Source organism: Macrotis lagotis, chromosome 8 (genome assembly GCF_037893015.1).
Source record: "Macrotis lagotis isolate mMagLag1 chromosome 8, bilby.v1.9.chrom.fasta, whole genome shotgun sequence".
Taxonomy (NCBI): Eukaryota; Metazoa; Chordata; class Mammalia; order Peramelemorphia; family Peramelidae; genus Macrotis; species Macrotis lagotis.
Window position 1 is genome coordinate 104,379,124 of NC_133665.1, and position 20,747 is coordinate 104,399,870.

At 36.3% G+C, this 20,747-nt stretch overlaps 1 protein-coding gene across 7 annotated transcripts in view; it reads right to left on the minus strand.

Annotated features, from left to right (window-relative positions):
- IP6K2 (inositol hexakisphosphate kinase 2) overlaps window positions 1-20,747 on the minus strand; it is a 42,144-nt gene that overhangs the window by 13,964 nt on the left and 7,433 nt on the right. Inside the window, exons 1-3 of one of the 7 annotated variants that reach the window (XM_074197884.1) lie at window positions 17,376-20,744; window positions 16,337-16,492; window positions 15,729-15,911 (exon numbers count right to left, since the gene is read on the minus strand). The exons of 3 other annotated variants lie outside the window; for them this stretch is intronic. The gene's annotated coding sequence lies outside the window, so the exon portion shown is untranslated. Of the gene's footprint in view, window positions 1-15,728; window positions 16,213-16,336; window positions 20,745-20,747 lie in introns of those variants that run through there. 3 more of the 7 variants (XM_074197885.1, XM_074197887.1, XM_074197886.1) reach the window with 3 other exon arrangements.

Genomic DNA, 20,747 nt, shown 5'->3' on the forward strand with positions numbered 1-20,747 from the left:
TGCCTGCAAAATAAGGTGCTTGATTTAAAAAGATAAAGTGTTCTAGGTCAGTGGACTATTTTTAATCAGTCTATCCTGATGGACAAAAGCTTTAGCATAGCATTAAAACCTGACAGGGTCTAGTGCAGAAGAGTGCTGATCTGCAATGATGGCAAGAGCACTATAAATGAGCACAGAACACTTTGTACATGAGAATGGTAAGCTATTTAGTGTTTAATACAGATCTGATCCCATTTCATTTCCATACCTGATTAAGCACTTTACATGCCCAATCTAAATCCTTTAATTTAACTTCATTCTTAGACATAGCTGAAATTCTCATAAGTGTCCCAAATTCCAGGCAAAAGATTTTTGACAATGATATGATGTAACTCTCTAGGGCTGTTAGAAGAGCCACATACAAGTCTTTCTCTGCATTTCTACAGCCCTAAGGGTGAATCTGTCTGATCGTTCTCATTATGTAAGTAAAGATAAGGAAGAACAAGGAAGACATGAATACCTCCCCAGAGGAAAAATAATCTCTACCTTTCAAGGTACAGGTATACCCACTGGCTGCTCTATTTGGAAAATACGAGAGACAATCTACCACTAAACTTGCAATGGGACCTGTTTTTTAATCTAATAAAAGAGGGTAGATTGGAATAAATAAATTATAACCTACACCAATCAATATCCATTAAACCTAACAAATGACCCGATTATCAAATGTGATTTTTTTTTTAGATTTAGGTTGGGTTGTTGTTTTTTTGCCACACAGCTAGGTAATTATCAAGTATCTGAGACCGTATTTGAACTCGGGTACTCCTGACTCCAGGGCCGGTGCTCTATCCACTGTGCCACCTAGCCACCCCTATTCTTTTATAAAAGATGTTTTTTCTTCAAAGGATTCAAGACTTACGAACCTAATTAAAATCAGCTGCATATTCTTCCCTTAAGTGTTTCACTAACCTCTATATCTTCTACTCCCTGTTAACAATAGAACATGAAAGTGTGTGTGTGTGGGGGGGTGTCTAGGTGGCGCAGTGGATTAAAGCACCGGCCCTGGAGTCAGGAGTATCCGAGTTTAAATCCGGCCTCAAACACTTAATAATTACTACACCTAGCTGTGTGGCCTTGGGCAAGCCACTTAACCCCATTGCCTTGCAAAAACTAAAAAGAACATCAATCAGAAAAATGCCAGTCATCTGAATTTCCCTTTATCTCAAATTGCTAGGGGTCTGGATGCTCTTACCTTAGAACCTCTGGGCATCACACTGTGATAACTATGCTGTATTTTAAGGGAAGGGTCTAGAAACACTGGCAAGAACTGAATTCCCTTCCTCACAGGTATATTTTTAAGTATTTTAGAAGTTATCTCTCAGTTACTCCAAAGAGTTGATTCAGGCATGAAGAGCCAGAGTCACTGAAGGAGTCTGCAGCCCTAAGGGAGCAGCAAATCAATACCATGCCCAACTGTCCAGAAGATGGCAGTACAACTCATTTTGAATTCCATCAGGGGACGTGATGCCAGATCCCTTGTCCCTTTTTCTTGTTTATCTACATGTGATTTACATGGATCTACTGTAAAGATCAGTCCATGGAAAGCCACTTGCCTACTCATTCTCAGTCAGGAATCACTTTGATAATGACCTAAAGTAATTACTAAAACCTGAAATGAGAGTTCTATTTTATAAGTTTTACACCACTTAAAATAGTTTTCCATCAAAGATAGATTCAGAAACAGCTCCAATTCTTTCCAAATCCTCCCTCCCCACTTCCAACTCATTTTTCTGATCTATAAAAAATGGAGGGCCTGTGCCTTTTTTTTTTTTGGATTTTTCAAGGCAATGGGGTTAAGTGGCTTGCCCAAGGCCACACAGCTAGGTAATTATTAAGTGTCTGAGACTGGATTTAAACTCGGGTACTCCTGACTCCAGGGCTGGTGCTTTATCCACTGCTTTATCCACTGCACCACCTAGCCGCCCCAACTGTGCCTCTTCTTGCTGTAAAACTGATTCTTTCAAATACCCTAAAAAAAATCCATTAATTAAGTTTTTTCAATACCACAAAATTGTTTCTGACCTACAGACATAAATTTACCTCAACTTTTTCCTCCTAAGTTCATCCCTACCCACCCACCGAAATGTGAAGCAATAAACCTTTGCATCGACACTAAAGAGTACTTCATGTTTGAGGCAACCAGATGATATAATAGAAAGTTCAATGAGTCAAAAAGAACTGATTTTGAATCCTGCCTGTTTAGTCCTCCAATACCTGGTCCTTTAGGAATGATAACAAAATTACCATCATTGAGTTTTTGTTGAGGATCAAATAAAATATTATGCAAACCTTAAAGCAGTTTATATAAATGCTAGCTCTTACTATTATTCTACCTAGTATAATTAACTATGGTGACCTGCCAGCAAGATTATCTGCCCACTTGTCAGCAATGTTTAAAGAGGGATTCCTGTTCATGGAGGATGATGCCTCGGGACTTCTGAAGTTTGTCTCATTTCTAAGATTTGGGGAGTGACTCTATCCTAGCAGAGGATGTCTGATCACACATTTCCACATCCCCAATGTGCTCATTAATCACTCAGCAGCTGGCTCAGTTCCAGGGACAACACAACACTTCAAGTCTGTGGGGCATTTGTTACCTGTGTAACAGGCCACTAGAGTCAAATGAATCTAAAGTTATAGGTAAAAAAAAAAAAATATGTCTAACTCTGCTTAGAGTTAAGTCTGCTGACAGAAGAAGGAAAGAAACAAGCACTTGTTAATGGCCTGCCATGGGCTTCAAATATGATCTCATTTGGCCTTCACAACCAGCACGTAAGGGAAATGCTATGACCATCCCCATTTTAGAATGAAAATAGCAGGAGATAGAGAGGTTAGGTGACTTGTCCAGCACTGTACTACTAGCAAGTATCTGAGGCTGAATTGGAACTAAGTCCTCCTGATTCCAGGTCCAATACTCTAGTCACTGGCCTATCTAGCTAAACTGCCTTTCACTGATTGATGGTATTAAAAGTAATTTCAAACTAAGTATTTTTTTTAGGGTTTTTTTGGTAAGGCAAATAGGGTTAAGTGACTTGCCCAAGGCCACACAACTAGGTGATTATTAAGTGTCTGAAGCTGGATTTTAACTCAGGTACTCTGACTCCAGGGCTCATGCTCTATTCATTTTTAAGGCCTACCTCAAATGTCACCTTCTTCAGAAAACTTTCCTTTGCACATGTTCCTTCAGAGTATCTTGCATAAAACTATTTTGTGTGTATATAATTTGAATTAACTTTTTCTGGTAATATAATGTACTGACGTTGTCTATATTTCTATATGTACTTACTTTCAGCCTCTCCCATTAGACTGTCAGCTCACAGGGAGTAGGGATTATTCAGTTTTTGTACTTGGATACCTAGTGCCTAGCACTGAGCCTAACACATAGCAAATAAATAAATAAAAACATGGATTAACTGACTGATGCTATGGATACAGAAGATTCTTAGATAAATTCATTAACATACTTTATTCAATATTTACTTAAATATTAATATCTCGCAAGTCATAAAACAGGAAAATTAGGCTCACCAAACATGTTTGCCACTGTCAAGGAAAGATATGCCTATCACAGCATTCAAATGGAAAAGAGATTCCTTAAAGGTGGTGAGGATTTTTATTTTTTAATTGAATTTTTTTCAATTAATCAAAATCTATTATCTTCTCTTCCTAATCAAAATTCATTTATCTTCTCTTCCTCCTACCCCATCCCAGCTTGTAATGAAGTCCTTCTAACAAATGTGTATTAGCCAAACAAAACAAAATTTCCACATCGATCATAAAAAAAAAGTTTTAATCCCTATTACCTATCACCTAGCTATCAGGAAGGGAAAGAGTGTTTCATCATTAATCCTCTGGAATCCGTCTGGAGTCTTGTTACTGATCAGAGTTCTTCGATCTTTCAAAGTTTATGTTTTTTTCTTTTGTCTTTTTTTCTTCAGTATAAATAAACCAACTTCAATAGATTATTTTGTATTTATACCAAACCATTCTCCAAGGAGCTGAAATGTTTTACAGACCTTAAATCTAATTATTCCCCATCACAACCCTGTGAGGTAGGTAAATAGGGACAGGTCCCATTTTACAGATAGGAAGAATGAAGCAGAGAGATTATGTGACTTGCCCAAGGTCACAATTGATATGCTGAAGAACAGGCTGATTCAGAATCTGTTCATTAAACAATGAATCAAAAGTAGTATATTTTGAAAGTGAAATCTTTGTACTGTTGTCATCAAGGACATAAAAAAAAACAAATTGAGAATCGGAGGAAATGAAGAAATGAGGTACATATGAATACAGCTCCTAAAGGTCCCTGTCTCCCAAGCTCACATGCCTCCAGTCATCTTTCAAAAATAAGAATTAAAAGACAGAGGCCATATGACTCAAGGATATTCACCCTTTAAAGATACTTTAGAAATTTTTGCTCCAATATAAAAAATATAGGACTGCTAAGCAATCCCACAGAACATTTACACAGTTACACAGCAATCAGCCACCATTTACAACTTAAGACAATCTTTCCCATTCTTATCTTAATCATAGTCAACTAGACAACTTTATAATACTTTCTATATTGGTCATTTTTCTTACTTACTATATTATATTCCTTCCTTGACCACCCCAATTTAAAAAATAAACTTAGTTTCTGACATCAACTTTGACATTTTACTTAGCTTCAGATGAACTAGAAGTTAAAAGTAGGGGGAGCTAGATAGTGCAATGGATAGAGAGAGCAGTGATCCTGGAGTCAAAAGGACCTGAGTTCAAATCCAGCCTGACAATAATTACCTAGTTTGAGTGACCATGGGTAAATCACTTAGCACCCCCAATGCTTTGCAAAAAAAAAAAAACCAAACCAGATGTAAAAAGCAAATTTAAATTTAACCATTTTCTGAAATATAATGTAGATAAAGTTATTTGTTTTTAACACTATTATTATAATATAAATTATTCTCCTAGTTTGGCTCACTAACTTTGCATTGGCTTCCCAGGTTTTTCTGAAACCACCCCCCCTTCCACATTTCTTATAGCACAAACGTATTCCATAGCATTCACATCTACATTCAGTGATTCCCCAATTTATAGGCAACCCTTTCATTTTCCAGATCTTTGATTACCACAAAATAAAGTCATATTTGTGAATATATGTGGTCTCCTTTCTTCATTTTTTGATCTCTTCGTACAAAGTCTTTAAATGAACCAGTGACATTGTGCTGACTGCATCAAGCCCTACAACACCAAGAAGTTTCCTAAATGAAATCTTATCACTTTTTTTTAAAATTGAAGATAATAAGTTGTGGTGTTCATTTAAAATTCCACAAAATTTTAAAAATTCAATCAATCTACAAAGTCATATAGATTAAAGATGCCTATGGTTCTGCTTAAGATAATCAGAGATTTCAGTTAGCTGAGCAATCAATACACTTATCTTGGAGAGACACCAACAATAATGCAGAATCCCGAAGTGGAGAAAAGAAAACAGGGTATTCCTTTTTTTCCCTTTTTTTTAGATTTTTACAAGGCAAATGGGGTTAAGTGGCTTGCCCAAGGCCATACAGCTAGATTAATTATTAAGTGTCTTGAGACCAGATTTGAACCCAGGTACTCCTGACTCCAGGGTTGGTGCTTTATCCACTGCACCACCTAGCCGCCCCAGGGTAGATTATTGTTGAGAAATTATATATTTTCCTATAATGCCAAGCTTTTCCTTCATATAAAAAAACCCTATCTTTTTAACCCAACTATTCTTATGGTAATGCCATATGGTAACAAAAATGGAATGTCAAAATCTCCAAAGAATCAAAATTGTGGCTACCAACAATCTGAGGTCAAAGGAGAAACTTATGCTAGAAATAAACAGATGTAATATTATTACCATAGACAGAGTGCTGGCAAGTAGTAGCATAAAAGATATCAAAGAAGCATGTGATCGAAAAAAAGAATTGGGTCAGTAAGTTGACAAAGGGACAGTCTTCATATTACCCTGGCACTCATATAAGATTAAAAATACTAATGGGGGCAGTTAGGTGGTGCAGCGGGGATAGAGCACCAGCCCTGGCATCAGGAGTGACCTTGGACAAGCCACTTAACCCCACTGCCTTGCAAAAACCTAAAAAAAAAAAAAAATTTTCATTAAAAAAGCCCCACTAAAAGTTGAGGGAGGTTTCAGGGAGATGTAAAGCCTCCAGCACATATACTGATTCCCAGGAAAGATTTCTAGAAAGGACCAGTAACAAGCATAAAAAGATGTATCCTTGGAAAGAGGACCCACATCAGTAAGATCACAGACTCACTGAAGTACTAAAAGACTAAAGTGATTTCAAGCTATTTCAAACTTTTAGAAATTAAAGCAATTAACATATAGTGGTAAACTCTAAGTGTCACAAAGGTCTAATCCAGGCTCAACTTTACCACTGATTTTAACCTCTCCAGGTTTCAGTTTTCTCATCTGTAAAATGAAGGAGTTGTATCAGATAGTCTATCTTTCAAAGTTGTTTTTTAATACTATTAATATAATAAATTGTTCTTCTGCAAAAGATTTCAGATCTCTCTTCAATGGATTAAACTGATTCAGAAGTCTGACAATGAAGCATATTTCCCATCTATTGGCAAAAGGTAATAAACTAGAGTTGCAGAATGAGACACATCTTGGGGGAAAAGTCAAAGTGTTAATAATTTGTTTACTTACAAGGAAGGGCTAGTTGCGGGGAGGGAAAAGATGTCAATTGTCAGAGATGCAAAAAATTTAAGAAAAATGTTGATAAAACACAGAAAAGAGCATAGGGAAGTTCAAAATGGGACAAAGATAATAAAAAGGACAGTCTTGTTATTACCAAGTTAAACTTAACATGCATTTAAAAAGACCTAAACTGTATATAAAAATTTTTATCATACCATTTTATTTTCTGTTCTTTATATATTAAATGTTTGTGGTAAAATTTATTGAGCTAATAAGAAAAAAAAATTATTCCAGAAAAGGAATGCTGATAGGTGGGGGCGTTTGGGAAAGGGAGATGAATTCAGTTTTTGACATATAATAAAGAGTTCCCTTGAGATACTGAAGAGATACAAAATTATAGTTAACCACTAGCAGGTTCTAATTGCACTGAGGTCTCAGATAGCCTTCTAAAATGAAGATTGGCAGTTGCCTTCAATATCATCCCTGCTTTTATCTTACTAAAATTATTTTGTTGCAACAAGTAGCTGGAGAAGAAAAAAGACTGAACAGGAAGTACAATCAGGGTGGGGGGAAAAATTACATACACATACACACAGGCATAGACAAACACACACACATAGAATCCTATGCACAGAAATTATAAATGAATATCATGAAGTAAATGGGATCATTTAAGTTAAAAATAAAAAAGGTTTAAAACCCTTCTGGAAGGTACCCTTGCGGATCAAGAAGGACAAAAGTTAAGAGACAAAGAAGTGATCTCTAAAGAATAAACTATTACTATTACTACTACTACTAAAACCATTGGTCTTCACCTGTACACTGTTCTCTCCCGACATAATCTTTATACACTTCAGTATCTATCCCACATTTCTTATACCTTCATATTAATGACTCACTAATCTTTGAGAATAGTTCTATTAACACATTATATTTAATTCACTGGCAGCATTAACAGAATCTTTAAAAAAGGTAAAAGTTAATGTTAATTTAGTTCTGTATCTGGGAGTGGCTAGGTGGTGCAGTGGATAGAGCACCGGCCCTGGAGTTCAGGAGTAGCGGGTTCAAATCCGATCTCAGACACTTAATAATTACCTAGCAGTGTGGCCTTGGGCAAGCCACTTAACCCCGTTTGCAAAAACCTAAAAAAAAAAAATTTAGTTCTGTATCTAACTTTAAAAAGAGATCCAAAATATGCATGTAAAGCTTGAGTCAATCTCTAGTTTCCCTCTGGTCCATCTCCATGCTGATATAATCTGATCTGAGCACAGAAATGTTCATGCTAATAGTACCAACTGTTATATACCTTGATGGAAAAAATTAACTCCAACTGCTATATACCTAGGTGGGAAAAAAAATAATAGAGACAGAATGGGACAGAAATAAAACTGTAACATCTAATATTTTTTAAAAACTTTTTAAATACTGCAGAAAAACCTTATTACTTTCCAAACATCACAAGTTTGCTTTGAGTGGCTCCCAGGTTTTAATACTACTGAAGCTAACATATATTACTTACGTATAAACAAATAGAAGTTTTTAAATCCAATTGTACTTTCCCTAAAATCTCAGCAGGAGTCAAATAAAAACCAAATCCAAAAATATTTCCTGAGTACTTACTGTTATCATGGAAAGACAATATGGCATAGTAAAAATAGCACCAAACAAGAGACCTAGGTTTGAATCCCACCTCTACCATGTTCTGTGTGACCTTCACACAGGTCATACAAATGACTTTCCCTCTCAGCCACAGTGTTTTTATGTCTGGTCAGACTGCTTCAAAAGGCTATTGTCAAGATCAAATGAGATGATGGCTATGGATATATTTAAAGCACATCCTCATCATAAAGTCCTGGGAAATTCAAGGCTCTGTGCAAGGATCAGCTATGCAGTGAAAAAAAATCACTTAGGAGTCACTTCACATTTTTTCCAGATAATTTAAACCACACAAGATTTTCAAGTTGTTTTCAAATATATTATTGCAGTTAAGTTTGCAATTTACATTCATTAAACTAGATAATCATAATCTGTATTAATTTCTCTTGTACATCAACTAACTGTGGAATGCAAGGTCTCAGTTCTGCCCTAGGTTTGGGTCCTTGGCTTCTACTATTTTGGGGGAGAAATTCCTTTCAAAATCCGAGTCCAAGTGTAAAACGAGTGACCTAGGCTTCATGTCTCTTAAGATCCATTCCAGTTCTACATCCTATGCTCACTCAGGGAGAAACTAGCTCATTACCTTACTGAAAACCTAGAGCTGCTGAAGAGAAATAACATCTTTAACAAACCAAGCAAGAACAGTTATAAAGTTCTTAGTGAGAATGAGTTTACCAAACACCAGGGAGAAGAGATAAAGAAAATACTGTGAATGTAAGTACAGAGGCTTCATATTAAAAAAAGCTCGCTCTCTCTCTCTCTCTCTCTCTCTCTCTCTCTCTCTCACACACACACACACACACACACACACACACACACTTCAGGGGCACTAAGCTATTATTTAGACAGGAAGAGTTTGCTTTTTTCTAGAAATGAAGGAATTCCTTGAGGCTAGGAGAAAAAAACAAACACCTAGCTGCCCTAAAAATTGAAAGCTTCTTTAAAGGCCTCTCCCCAAATCATATTCATTATGATAAGAGCAAAACCAACTGACTTTTCAAAATCAACCCAGACCAGCAATCACAGTAAATATAAATAGTAACACAACTTTAAATGGTCTTTTAGAGTATTTTAGCTATACAATTCAGTCAATTTTATAATTTTAAATCTATCCAAAGAAAAACCACTACTGAAAAATATACCCAATTAAATGCCTGAATGTTTTTCTCCTTAGTTTTGCTAATTTGTTTAACAGTTACTAAAGCTATGCTACTATCCTCAAGTTCTAAACTCATAAGAACTAACATTGAGAATATTATCAAAATTATGCAAATTTATGCAAAATTTTAATGTAAAATTTGACTAAAAAGTATAGAGTGAATATTATGTTATGGTCATCTGAATAATTCTATTCACTATTTAAACATTGAAGTTGACTCCTTCAAAGAACGGTAGAGTAAGAAATCACTCAGGACTCAGAGAAAATAAAAAGTTTAAAGAGTGTACTTAAAACAGATACACCTGTCATACTGGAAAGAAGTACATCAGAGCCAGAAGGTTTGGAGGTTTAAGTCCAAGATACAATACCTTGCTAGATATGTGATTTTAATACTCTAGATATAGGGGAAGACAATAAGCAAGAAAAATTGCAACATATTTCAAAAAGATTAGCTATAGATACATCAGTAATTCACTTTTATCAATTTAGTAACATTTCATTCCAATTTTAACAAAGGAAAAGGAAGAAAACCTCCCCCAAACTAGTGTAGCTTTAGGAATTGGGATCATCCTTCTAAATACCCCCCCACACACAAAATCATTCATGTTGAAGGGACCCCTTGTCTCAAGAAAAATAATATGAAATGGTATTTTAAACTCTCAAGTCCTGTACAAACTGTTCTGTAAAAGAAATAAAGGGCTCTTAGTTGATTCTCCTCATTCTATCACAATAGTAGCAGATGCCAACCAATCTTTTGGCCTCCCCAGCTCAAACTCTCTGGAGGAGAGAACCATGAAGTGTCTCCAAATGCAGTTACTTCATCTTCCCATTCTTCCTCAGTGTCTTCATCTTTGGTTTCCAATCTGGTGTTCTTTAAACCTGGTGCTGTTCTCTCTGTAGGAGACATTCTTTATCCCTGAGGTACCTAAGTGGTGGAAAACTGGTGTAGGTACCATGCTATTCTCCCTGCCCCCCCGCCCCACCGCTATTACTAAGCCTGACTAGTCTGAGTCTCCATTTCCTCTCATTTCTATAACAAGAACAGGAGTAAGCCTTACTGCATCAATTACAATGGAAGGTTATTTCTTCCCAAGGCTCCAGGGTAGTGATAAACTGCATGATCAGTTATTAGCAGAGGAATTAACATGGACAAAGTTGGTTTCTCTCCACTTAGCAATTCAAGATCTTGTAGCGGACCCATGCCAATCTTCTTCACCTAGTTCTGGGGTCCCACATTGAGGCAGGAGTTACTGATGTACCTAAATCCTGCTCTTACAGAGAATGGGGCAACATTCCCCACTTCAGATGGCTGGGAACATGGAAGGAATTCCAGGAGACATTGCAACCTGTCCCAGAGTTGATGGTTCCAAATGCCTGAACTGGGGCCTAACTTAAGGCAAGAAACTTCAACACTCACAGTTATGTGGGCTCCATCTTTATTCTCAGCTCTCTGAGTTGTATTACTGTAACAACTATATGTGCAACCCATGGGAAAAGAACAAACAGAACTAAAAAAATGCCAGAATGTGATCCAAATTATTCAGATGCTTTAACTTTGATAAGGATGGTGCTACCACAATTCAGAGAATTGAGGATGTTAATAAGCAATGTTCACATTAGCATCAAACAATTCATTTGATCGAGAGCCTCTAAATTGTAGCAAGAAAAAAAATGTTCCCAACAAAATGACCTCTTTTCATATCACTCGGCTCAAAAGCATGATGGGAAATACCCCACTCTCAGTTTTTACCTGCTGATCAATGACATATTAAGTTCTTGGAGCTGACTAGGTTAAAAAAATCACTAATTTAAAGTCAGAAAACCAGGGTTCAAATCCCAGCTTTACAAGTGACAAGCTGTGTGACCTTAGCCAAGGTCATTTATTTTCTCTGGGACTTAAGTTTCCTCCTCCATAAATGTGGGTTTAACTAGATAACCTCTAAAATCTTTCCATTCAAAATTCTATAGCCCAAATTGTTCTCCTGTATTATCAAGATATTCTCTTTTCACAGCTACTTTGTTACTGGCTCTTCTTCAAGGGCAGAAACCCAGTTCCTGTTCCACTCCCACCCATCCACCCATGCAACAGTCAGTACAGGGTAGAAAAGTGAGAACAGGTCCAATGTTATCCTGACTCTTTGCCCAATCCTTTCCCCAAAATTATTTTATGTGCCACCTAGGAAAATATTAAGTAAACACAATTTTGTGCTTACTGAAATATGAAGCAGTTTTTCAAAGAAAAACACTATGAATGTACTGACAGCCTATGTAAAAAAAACAAAAAGAATCAATTTACCAAATGAGAAGATTTTGCAAGATGGCTAGAGAGACAAGAAAGATACTTTTAGAGACAATGAATCAAGTATAACAACATACTTTTCAACTAGGTACTATACAGCAAAGTATCCTCAAGGGGTTTGCTTACATTCTCCTAGAGACTATGTGGTGCAAACTAAGCAATAAAACATTGCTATACATCCCCCTTTATAGTATCTATTACTGAGTACATGGTAGGCACTCAATGAAGGCCAGTTTTGCTATTTTAAAATCTGATTTGATGAACTGATACTTAGTGAGTGAAGAGAAAGAACCAAGAAAACATATACATGGTAACAACAACATGAGATCAACTACAATGGACCCATCAGTTCAATGATCAAGGACAATCCTAAAAGTATGATGATGGAAAATGCCATCCACATCCAGGGAGAAAACTATAGACTCTGAATGCAGCTCAAAGCATATTAAGTTCACTTTTTAAAATTCCTTTTATGTTTTTTTCTCTCATTGTTTTTTCCCCCTCTAGTTCTAATTCTTTCACAACATAATATAAAAATGTCAAACACAATTGTACATGTAAAATCTCTTATCAGGCTGCCTTGGGAGGAGGGGAGAGGAGGGAAAAATGTGGAACTCAAAAGCTTACAAAAAGATGAATTTTGAAAATCATTTTTACATGAAAATAAAAAACATTAAAAATAAAAAAAATCTTGACTTGGTTAATAACACAAACAATAAAACAAAGTATATAAACTAAAATGGAAGAACCACAAATAAAAAAAAATACTTTTCATGTCAAGGGAACAAAAAAGACAGTTCAGTTTAGTGGAAAGAGTATTCATTATAGAGTCAGAGAGGCTTATGCCAAATCCCAGATTAATACTTATTAAAGCTTTTTAACCTTGGGCAAGTTGCAACTCTCTTGGACTCAGTTGGCTCATCTTTAAAATCAGCTTGCTGGGCTAAATAATCTATAGTCAATTTCTTTTGGAAGGGATGATCCTTGAGTGAACTGTGAAGTGAGGGCAGGGAGACAGTTGGGAGTTTCTGGCCCAATGGATAAAGAGCAGGTTTCAGAGTAGAAAGACCTGAGTTCAAATGTGACCACAGATATTCACTTAGCTGTGACCCATCTTCAAAAAATGACAACCTGTTTGCCTCAGTTTCCTCATCTGTAAACAAAAATGATAACAGTGCTCACTTCCTTGAGTTGTGAAGAACAAATAAGTCAATAACTGTAAAGCACTTAACACCATGCACGGTACATGTAAAGATGAGCTTGTTATTGTTATATCATTATTCTCATAAGTTCTCTTCAAGTTTCATTTTCAGGAGTCGATTTCATGCTGAAGTAAGGTACTAATAATTCACACTCACAATTTTCATCTCTGCAGAGCCCTTTTCTCACAATCCAATGATGTTAGTATTATTCTCCCCAGGCCTCTCTTAATTATAAACTGAAGTACTTTTTCACTGAACCATACAAGCTCTTCTTAAAATAAAAGTTCAGCTCCAGAGGAAACGCAGCCCCACCCCAGCCACAATAATAAGGTGCAGCTTAACACAAACAAGTCTCCTTGGTCATGCAGTTTACTCTTTTCCCTGGAGCATGTCCTAACACTTTATGGGTAGAAGTGCAGACTGCAGCAAATTCAAATGACCAGAATGTTAATTACCCAAAGTGGGTGGGCAAGGCTAGAGGGCAGGGGAGGTGAAAGGTGCCCTTACTCTTATCCCTAAGTATAGAGTTTACCATTCCACCCAGAGCTTCTAAACTCCACTAGAGGCATAAAAAAAAAATCAACCATATCACTTTATAATCAAATTCAAACCAGTTTCTACCTCCAAACAATTTTAAATATGATACCACATTTTAAGGAACCATACTAGATAATTCCTCTCCTTTTCCATGTCTCCCACCACAACTTGCCAGCATACCCTACCCACTCCACTTTACATTCACTTAAAGGTTCGGGTTCATTTATTATATTCAACCCCTATATGCTGAAAATCTGAGTCTTCAATACACTTTGGTCATTGATGAAAAAACTCAAAGGATAACTTTTGAATACCTTTTCTTTCTTTACAACTGCTTTGCCAGATACTTTGGCAGTTCACATTTATAGCCCCAATAGGTTGTCTTGTTTCATTGGGGAAATAGTCAAATTAAGACTACTACCTGTCATAACATTATCTCTGTCTTAAGTTTCCATGACACTTCACCTCTACTTTTCTAATAGTATAAATACTATCTTGTATTCTGTATTTATCTGTGTATATGACTCATGTCCTTGACTAGAACAGAAGGTGGGCACCTTAATGTTAAGTCATCTCAATATTTTCCATAATGTTCTATATACACTGAGCAAACTCACCAAACTAAAGTTTTATATAAAAGACTTTTCTTAGCCAAATGGACTTCCTGTCATGAAATATATTACTTACTAAGAGCTATAATATTCACAAAGCAAGGCAGGAAAATCAAGTTAATTTTAGCTATAAAACGGATTCTGTGCCCCCTTGTGACTATGTCAGCTGTCACCTTGATAGGTGGCAGGGCAGCTAATGAAGAAGTAATTTGGGTGCCTTTTACATAAAGATGAAATATTACACAGAGAAGTTTAATTGATGTTTATGAACTGAAGGGAAAAAATGAAAAGAGGTCAATAATAAGTCTTCCTTTTGGAAAGAAGAAAAAGGAAGCAGCCTTACAAGAGATCTGTTAACATCATGCAAATCAGTTGAAGAAATTGAGGTTCATTGGGCTGGACACAAGAGGTCTCTCCATGTAATTTAAGTGTTATCATATGGAAGGGAGAACTGAATTGTTCCACCTGATCTAAAGGACAAAAATGGAAGCAAAAGGTGGAAGTGAAAGAAAGACCAATTTCAGTTTAAGGAAACACTTGCTCACAATGAAAGTTAAAAAAAGGGGAAAGGGTTATTATAGGGGATGATGCAAGGGAATTCTATTCTGATTCTCCTAAGTGAATTGAACCAGTGGAGGCTGAGGCTCTGGTTCCCTTGAGTACAAAGCATTTTATAGATACTAACAACTTCCACCAATTAGATCAAAAATAAACAAAAGTGGAGCCAACCAAAACCTATCTGTCTCCCAAAGTGTGGTTTCCCTGTTCTGGCAAAAGATAGGTAAATGAGGATGGTTTCAACCAATCTCAGCAAAATCTCTCTTCTCTGAAATGTCTTGAGAGGAACCAATGCTAAACATATTGTCAAGGCAATACTAAAACCTTAATATACATTTTGAATGTGTATAATAAATTATTTAATGCCTATTCTCTTTGCTCCCCTCAAGATGGTTTCAAGTCAATCCAATATCAAACCATCTCTTACCAGGTGACATTACTTGTTTTCTATTCAACTTTTACAAGATGGAAGTTAAAGAAAGCCTTCCACTTAAGTGTCTATTATCAGTTATTTTTTTCTTGAGTTAAGCCTATTGCACATAATAGTTTAAGAAAATTATAGTACTACAAATCAGCACCAGACTAAAACAGTATCTGAATTCAGATCAGCTTCACAGAATACAAAACACTTGGAGAAATTAACTCAAGAAGATAATCTTAGCATAATGGAAAGGGAGCAGGACTTGAAGTCAGGAGTTGTGACTATGACCCTCAATTTCACTGAACATAGGTTTGATGATAAAATGAGAATTATACTACCTATTTCACAGGTTTCTTATAAGTACAGGATCAAGGATTTAGAGTTAAAGGGACCTGAGAGATCATTAAGTCCAATCTCTTCCTTTTACAAATTAGAACTGGAGCCTAGATATGTTGTCTTGCCCAAGGCCACATAAGCAGTAAGTAAATCTTAAAGAGCAATAGAATCATAGCTATTTGGAAATATTTGTGCTAGAAAAGACTTTACTGATCATTTAACCCAATCTCTTACCTTTGAGAGCTCGATTGAGTTATTTTGTCCATGTCCATATGTCTCATATTTCTACTTGCGTCAAAACACGATTTGAACCAGGTCTTTCTGTTTCAAAAGTCAGCCCTCTCTACCCACAATGCCAATTGCCTTTTGCAACTGTAACTTAGTCAAAACTAAATGAGGGGACTCCTAAAAATGGAACTTTAAATTAAAGGAACTTCTTAGTATTATACTAACCGTAATCATTTATGAAAAAAAAATACTCTTTTTAGAAGGGAAGTTATAAAAATAATCAATCACATTTACAAAGCACTTTCAAGTTTACCAAAAGAAAATCTTTATGCACTCCATATGGATAATAATCATGCCAACCATCATTATTTATGAAAAAAATTACTCTTTTTAAAAGGCAAGTTATAAAAATAACCAATCACATGTATAAAGCATTTTCAAGTTTACCAAGTAAAGAAAATTCTTATGCATCCATATGGACATGCATAAGGCTATTCTAGCTCACCCCCTGGATGACCCTGGTATATTTCATTCTTAAGGTTAGCATTTGCCATTGCCAACATGTCACTGATAATGCCCATCACAACCAATTCAGAAGCAGGAAATTCTTTCACCTGTAGGTTGTATATATCAAGAGAGGAGGCAGATGCCAAAGCCACTGTGATGAGACTGAAGTCATAATGCTGGCCCCAGAGTCTGTCCTAATAGGTTAGCAGCCAACCAGTGATGCTGGGGCTTCTGAAGGCCTGGTGCTAGGTGCTAGTCTCATCCTATGGAGAATCATTTGTTCACTGTCAATTTAACAGCTATAGAAGAAAATGTATTCTTTGTCCAATATAATGTCTAGTTATTTACAAGTGATTTAAGAAGTTTATTCTTGGCTATGTACAGGATCAAAGGGTGGGAACAGGGAGAGACCTAACTCAAGGAAACCAAATAAGATTTTAAGGATTCAAGGCTAGAGAGACCATAGAGGTCATCTATGCACAGGAATCCTGTACTAGTCTTAAAGAGTGACAAGCCCTGGGGTCCAAGTCCTAACTGAACCACATTCCAAAGTGGATAGCCTTGGGTAATAATTACAGTAAATATCAGGGCTCCAGTCTTCTATAAAATAAGGGGATTGGTCTAGACCAGGTCTGCAAGAAGTTTGATCTGTCTCAGAAACCTCAGGTAGGTCTCAAAATCCAATAAATCTAGAAGCTTTTTTAGGGTTAAATTAAATGTTTAACCAAATATGGCAGGTGAATGATGTTATAAATATCCAAATGGCCCTTGGCAGAAAAAAAGTTCCTTATCCCTGGTCTAAATAATCAACAATCACTGATCAAATACCAACTATGGGCCAGATATTGCGCTAGGTACTGGGGATACAAGTGAAGAGGGTGTGCTGGTCCCTGCACTCAAAAAACTGAATTCTATTTATCTCTGATGTCCTTTCTATCTCTAAAATTCTGCAATTTGCCCAAGGTAACAATTAGTGTCAGAACTGGGCCTCAAACCTAGGTCTTCTCAGACTAAAACCAGTACTCCTTTTCACACTGCACTAGGAAAAGCTAGGTGGATAGTGTGCTAGTCTGGAATTAGGAAGACCTGTGTTCCAATGGGACCTCAGACACTTACAACCCTGTGGCCCTGGGCAAATCACATCACCTTTGTTTGCCATCTGCATCAGCACCTACTTCCAGGGTTACTGTCTGGATCAAATGAGTTAATAATTGTAAAACCTTGAACAAAGTGCCTGGCACATAGTCAAGGGTCCTATAAATGTTAGCTGCTATTATGACACCACACTCCCTCCCCCTTTACAGAACTAGGACATGTGTGCTGTATGAAAAAGGCACTCCAAACTTCCCACTGTTAAGGTAATTTTCCAATAAAAAGAGCGAGTGCTCAAGTGGTCAGTCACCCAGAAAGCTAGGTTTTGTCCTTAAACAATACCCAAGGAGAAGAAAAATCCCTGGCTACCTGTGGGGCTCTCTGGGTCATCATCTATCCCAGAGATTTCACTGCAGAGTGGGGACCAGAAGTGATTTTCTAACTTTCTCATTCTTCAAAAGGAACAAAGAGCTGGGTGAATGAAGCATCTCTACCTAAAAACTTTTGAGGTAGGTTCTAAGATACAGCTGTCTTTGGAAAAAAAAATTGCTGTGTCAATTCAAAAGGACTCTTGCTGAAAATGTTCTCCATAGCCTAAGAACTTTTTTGGTCTGTTTCTTCTTTCACAACATGACTAATATGAAAATGTATTTTACATGATTGCACAGATATAATCTATATAAAATTGCTTACAGTTTCAAGAGAGAGAGAGAGAGGGAAAATTTGAACTTAAAAAATTTTAAATTAATGTTAAAAATTCTTTATATATAATTGGGGAAAAAATATTAAAAATAGCTCTGATACTAAATATAGGACACAATTTTCTCTCATTTAAATATTTAGATATTATTCTAACTGAACAATGAAGGAACTATTTGGATGAATTTTTTAGGACAGAAAAAAAATCTAAATGTAATTTCTTCACCTCTGCCTACTGACTTCAAGTCTCAGTTAAAATTCCACCTTCTATAGGAAGACTTTCTTAATCTCCCTGAATTTTAGTGCCTTCCATCTATGGTGTAATTAGAAAAAACTTTAATACTTAGTAAAATAAAAAACAATGTAAATTTGTGGTTTTCTAAGTTACTATGTGGCCCATGGGATCCTTATATACTGTTATGCCTAGTTCTATTTGAGTTTGACATCACTGTTGTGTGTAGCTTGTTTATATGTAATTATGTGCCTATTAGACAATGAACTCCTTTAGATCAGACTGGTTTTTGCCTTTCTTTGTGTCCTCAGTACTAAGCACAGGCCCAGCACACAGTAGGCACATAATGTTTACTGACTGACAGGTAATTTGCTGGGCTATCCAAATACATCACTATATATTTCATGAATAGCTGAGAAGCTCACTAAAATTAAACTATTAACCTTTAGTGGAGTGTAACAGAAAAATCAAAGGAAAAATCCTCCTCTTGTAGTCTCAATAAACTAAACTACACAATGGAAAATTTTCAGTTCTGTATGTAGGGAGCAGAGATGCTTAGCAAAACCTGTGTTGCCTAGATACCAATGACATCCTATGGCTAATAAAGATTTCAGCTTCAGCATAGAAATATACTGACAAGGAGATGAAATAAACTAGTGGGTGACAATTTAAAGTTCTAATTCCACTGTTCTTCTAGTTCAAATAGGTACCAATTAATAATCCATAAACAAAGAATATCTGGACAACCTCATCAAGTCTACAGAGGTGAACTTTTCTGTGTCCTGAATCCCTTTTGACAGTCTTAGGGACCCCCTTTTTTAAGAATGTTTGTTAACATTCATAACTGAAGGAAATGCAAATAAAGATGTAATTTTTTTCCCATTCAAATTCCTAGACCTCCAGTTAAGAATTTTGTAGGGCATTTCCTCTAACATTTACAAAGAGACTTGGTTAGCATTTATCTAACGCCTTCTATCTCTTGCCTGATGTTAATGATCAAGCATCATTAAATAATTACATTCACTTGCTTTTTCAACCAAGGAGTCTGATATAATTCTCCCAAGTGCATGGGAAATCCCTGATGGAGAACCTTAAAGGCAATTTCTCTACTGCAGCAGTTCTCAAACTTTTTAATTTTTCGTATTCAATTACAATATCTCCCTCCTCCATTCCCTCCCCAACCCACAGAGAAGGCAAGACATATGATACACATCATATATAAAAGTTCTCAAACTTTTTAGGCTCACAATCCCTTTATACTTTTTTTTTTTAGATTTTTCTTTTTCAAGGCAATGGGGTTAAGTAGCTTGTCCAAAGCCACACGGCTAGGTAATTATTAAGTGTCTGAGGTCAGATTTGAACCCAGGTACTCCTGACTCCCAAGGCTGGTTCTCTATTCACTGCACCACCTAGCCTCCCCGCCTTTATACTCTTAAGATTATTAAGAAGTTCCCCAAGAATTTGTGTTTGTGCAGGTTACATGATATTTACCTTATTAGAGAATAAAATATCTTAATATTATGAAAATAGCTTTGACCTTGTGGACCCCTTGAGAAGGCCTGGAGACCATCAGAAATTCCCAGACCACATTCTGAAAACCACTATTCTACTGAATCAAATGACTCTCTCTAGTGCCCAAACAATACACAATAGATCCTTGTACAATTCTCTACTTTCAGTCAACTACACGATAATAAAGATAGTCTACTACAGAATATGACTTGTGAAAGCTTTCCAGTTTTCTTCTAATATCCTCATCAAGGGTATCTTTGTTATGCATAGATTAATTTTATTTTAATTTTTTTTATAAAATAGGCACATGCATCACTAGTTGTCATTCTATTGTCCTTTTAGTGGTAATAACATTCAAGATTTTTTCTACATTTTTCACAATTTCCTCTCCACCTTCATATACTTTGAGAATTGACTCCTCAAAGGCTTCAGAATTACGTCAACAAACATTTTTCTCTGTTTAAATCTGATCTAGTCTAACTGCTTTTTCCATCTTTGTTTCCTTCAATGTCATGTTCACCTCCTCTCCAAATATCTTGGACTTCTGATATTTAAAGTCTGAATGCATTGCCCTTGTTGGTGAAAAAAGCTTGACTTCCCTCCACTTGGAAGAGAAGAGCCTGAGAGCAGAATGTTGCATATACTGCCATGTTGTTACCTTATTGGTTATTTTTGCTCAACTTTTGTTTTTTTAAGAAAGGGTTTAATTTAGAAGGGAAGATGGGAGTATACTGAGAAATAACTTTAACATAAAAATAGAATGGATAGAGGGCTAGACAGTCAAGAAGATATAGGTTCAGAGTGGCTAGGTAGCACAGTGGATAGAGCACTGGCCCTGGAGTCAGGAGTACCTGAATTCAAATCTGGCTTCAGACACTTAATAATTACCTAGCAATGGGGCAAGCCACTTAAACCCCATTGCCTTGCAAAAACCTAAAAAAAATAAAAATAAAAAAAAATAAAAAAGATATAGGTTCAAATCC